The sequence below is a fragment of the Molossus molossus genome, unplaced genomic scaffold (genome assembly GCF_014108415.1).
Source record: "Molossus molossus isolate mMolMol1 unplaced genomic scaffold, mMolMol1.p scaffold_m16_p_7, whole genome shotgun sequence".
Lineage (NCBI taxonomy): Eukaryota > Metazoa > Chordata > Mammalia > Chiroptera > Molossidae > Molossus > Molossus molossus.
Window position 1 is genome coordinate 61,304,457 of NW_023425401.1, and position 4,200 is coordinate 61,308,656.

General features: G+C 38.5%; 1 pseudogene; it reads right to left on the bottom strand.

Annotated features, from left to right (window-relative positions):
- Positions 1-882: 882 nt before the first annotated feature.
- On the bottom strand, positions 883-1,756 carry LOC118619850 (annotated as a pseudogene).
- Positions 1,757-4,200: the final 2,444 nt, after the last annotated feature.

Here is a 4,200-nt window from a genome sequence, read left to right on the forward strand (position 1 = left end):
CTCCCAACAAACAAAAGTCCTAGACCAGATGGCTTCATAGATTATTTTTACCAAACATTCAGAGAACTAACACCTATATTTCTCAAACTTTCAAAAAATTCAAAAGGAGAGAAGACTCCCAAGTTCATTTTCCAAAGCCAGCATTATCTTAATTCCAAAACCTAATTAAGACACTACAGAGAAAAAAATTATAGGTCAGTTCATATGATGAACATAGGTACTAAAATTCTCAACAAAATATTAGTAAACCAGATTCAGCAATACTCTAAAAAGGCCACATACCATGAAAAAAATGTGGAAGAAAGGAACTGGCAGAACTGTCTCTTTGATCTGACTCTACCCAAAAGTCTACTATATTGACTTTTTCCTTTTATTTTTTAGATATATATTTATTTTATTAATTAATTTATTTTTGTTATAGATGTTTCTCCTCCCCCCCCCCCAATGACACCCTCCTCCTGATCCCATCCCATTCCTCATGGCATTGTTGTCTATGTCCATTGGTTATGCATATATGAATATAAGTTCTTTGGTTTATCCCATCCTTCCCTCGTACCCCCATCCTCTGAGGTTTGTCAGTCTGAACCCCTAATTCAATGTCTCTGGGTCTATTTTATTAATCAGCTTATTTTGTTTATTACATTTCACAATTAAGTGACATCATGTTATATTTGTCGTTCTCTGATTGGATTATTTCGCTTAGCATAATACTCTCCAGGTCCCTCCATGTTGTCTCAAAGGATAAGAGATCTTTTTTTTCTTACAGCTGCACAGTATTCTATTGGATATATTTACCACAGCTTTTTTTTTTTTTTTTTTTCAGAACCTGTTTATTTTCTGTCAACTTATTTCCATTCTGTTACGAGTTTGTGGAAGACCAGCTTAAGAACACTCAGTGGTTGTTCTTACCCATTCAGTGGCCTGAGCAGTGGGGGCTGCAGACCAGTTTTCAGTGGCAGGCTGAGAACTCCAGTCTTCAGTAGGAAACTGATGAATGAGCACAGAGGACACCTGCATGCCTTCAGACCAGTCTGCCACCTCCGGCTGAGCAGCAGCAAACTCGGGAGCTGGAGCAGTCCATTCACCCTGAAATTTCTTCTTGGTCACAACCTTTTCAGCAGCAACCTGTTCTTCCCTTTCAATCACTTCAGGATCTCTGTAAAAGTAAAGATTAGGCATGACCTCCCATGGGTGTTCATGAAAGATGGTGCCACGCATGCGCAGTACTTCCCGGGCCAGCATCCACCACATCAGACCCACTGAGTGAGCCCCCTTATTGATGCAAGGGATGGCAATGTCCATGTAGTGTAGAGGAGAGTCTGTGTTACACAGAGCAATGGTAGGCAGGTTAACATAAGACGCTTCTTTGAGAGGCTGGTGGTCAGCCCTTGGTTCATTAACCACCAAAAGACTCTGCTTCCGGAAGGCTGCCTGTATCTGGTTTGTGAAGGTTCCAGGAGTGGAGTGGCTAGCAATAGGAGTGGCTCCAGTGGCAGCAGCAAACTTCAGCACAGCTTGCTGCCCTGTGTTCCTGTATGATATGACACTGACATCAGTGGGGTTTTCTATAGCAACAATGGCACGAGCTTCTCCCAGGTTCTTTACAGATATATGATGTAGATGCCATCGCTTTTCCTTTTGTAGATGTATTGTTCCACTTGAAAGTCAAGATTGGTGCCACCTAAGTGGGTTCCTGCTACAAGAAATTAGAGGTATCTTCATCCTTCATTTGCAGGACATCCAGGACTCTAAACATTGCAAAGGTCTCCCTTTAAGTTATGTGGGAATAAGAATAATGCCATATGGGACCCTCTCTGGGTAGTGCAGAAAAAAAAAAAAAAAAAAGCCCACAGCTTTTTTAGCCATTCATCTATTGATGGACACAGGCTGTTACCAGATCTTAGCAATTGTAAACAATGCTGCTATGAACATAGGAATACATACATTCTTTCTGATTGGTGTTTCAGGCTTCTTATGATATATTCCTAGAAGTGAAATTATTAGGTCAAATGGCAGTTCAATTTTGAATTTTTTGAGGAAATACCATATTGTTTTCCATAGTGGCTGCACTAGTCTGCATTTGCACCAGCAGTGTATTAGAGTGCCCTTTTCTCTACACCCTCTCCAGTGCTTGTTGTTTGATAATTTGTTGATGGCAGCCACTCTGGCAGGTTTGAGGTGATACCTCACAGTCATTTTAGTTTGCATCTCTCTCATTATTAGTGCCATTGAGCATTTTTCATGTCTCTTGGCCATTTGCATGTACTGTATAGAAAGATGTTTATTTAGGTGCTCTGTCCACTTTTTTTCCCCTTTATTGATGTTAGAGAGAGAGGAAGAGAGCGGGAAAGAGAGACAGAAACATGGATGAGAGAGAACATTGATTAGCTACCTTAGGCATGCTCCCCACTGGGGATTTGGCCCACAATCTGGGCATGTGTCCTAACTGGGAATTGAACTGGTGACCTCTTGGTGCATGGATTGATGCTCAACAACTGAGCCACACTGGCCAGACTATCTGCCCACTTTTTAATTGGATTCTTTGTCTTCCTTTTGTTGAGTTGTATGAGTACTCTATATATTTTGAAAATTAACCCCCTATCTTATGTATCATTGTCAATTATGTTCTCCCTTATAGTGGGTTCCCTTTTCATTTTAATGATTGTTTCTTTTGCTGTAGAGAAGCTTTTTAGTTTGATGTAGTCCCATGTATTCATTTTTTTCTTTGTTTCTCTTGCCTTAGGTGTTGTATCAGTAAAAATTCTGCTGTGTGTGATGTCTGAAATTTGTTGCCTACATTTTCTGCTAGGATTTATATGGATTCATGAGTCATATTTAAGCCTTTTATCCATTTTGAGTTTATTCTTGTGTATGGTGTAGGCTGGTGGTCTGGCTTCATTTTTTTGCATGTAGCTGTCTAATTTTTCCTACATCATTTTTTAAAGAGACTGTTTTTACTCCACTGTATGCTCTTGCCACCTTTGTCAAATATTGAGCATAAAGTCTTGGGTCAATTTCTGGGTTCTCTGTTCTGTTCTGTTAATCTATATGCCTGTTCCTGTGCCAGTACCAGGCTGTTTTGATTACCGTGTCTTTGTAGTATAACCTCATATCCAGTGTTGTAATCCCTCCTATGTGTTATTCTTTTTTAAGATTGCTATGGCTATTCAGGGTCTTTTTTGGTTCCATATAATCTTTTGGAAGATTTATTCTAGTTCTGTAAAATATGTCGTTATTTTAATGGCATTGAATCTATAGATTGCTTTGGGTAGCATGCATTTTAATGATGTTTAAGTCTTCCAATACATGTACATGGTATATGCTTCCACTTTTTAATATTATTCTGTAGTTATTTTTTCAATGTCCTGTAGTTTTCCCCATTCAAGTCTTTTACTTCTTTGGTTAAGTCTATTGCTAGGTGTCTTAATTTTTTTGCTGCAATGGTAAATAGGTTTTTTTTTCCAGTTTCTTTTTCTGTGAGTTTATTATTTGTGTATATGAATGCTGTTCATTTCTTGAATGATAGCCTTGCTAGATAGAGAGTAGTCTTGTCGACAGATTCTTGTTTTTTTATTACCTTGATTACCTCATGGCCTTCCTTTCCAGCCTGTAGTGTTTCTGCTGGAAGGTCAGATAGCTTTTTGGGGGTTCCTTTGTAGGTAACATGTTGCTTATCTCTTGCTGCCTTTAGGGTTCTCTCTTGGTCTTTAATTTCTGGCATTTTAATTATTATGTGTCTTGGTGTGGCTCTTTTGGTTCTTCTTACTGGGGGCTCTGTGCTTCTTGAACTTGTATGCCTTTTTCCTTCACTAAGTTAGGAAAGTTTTCTGTCACCATTTCTTTAAATATATTCTCTAACCCTTGCTCATTTTGTTCTGGAACTCCTCTGATGCAAATGTTGTTACTTTTCATGTTGAACCACAGGTCTCTTAAGCTGTCCTCATGTTTTGTAATTGTTTTTTTCTTTTTGGTTCTGATTGGGTGATTTTTTTTTTTTAACTCTGTCTTCTAATTCACTGATATGATCCTTGGCTTCCTCTAGTCTGCTGGTTATTCCTTCCAATGTGTTCTTTATTTCTGCTATGTCATTCTTCATTTCTGCTTGGTGGTTTTTCATATCCAATTGGCTGATTTTCATTGTTTCTATATCTTTATTAGTGCTGTTGAGCTTTCTCATAATCATTACTCTCATAACTTGTT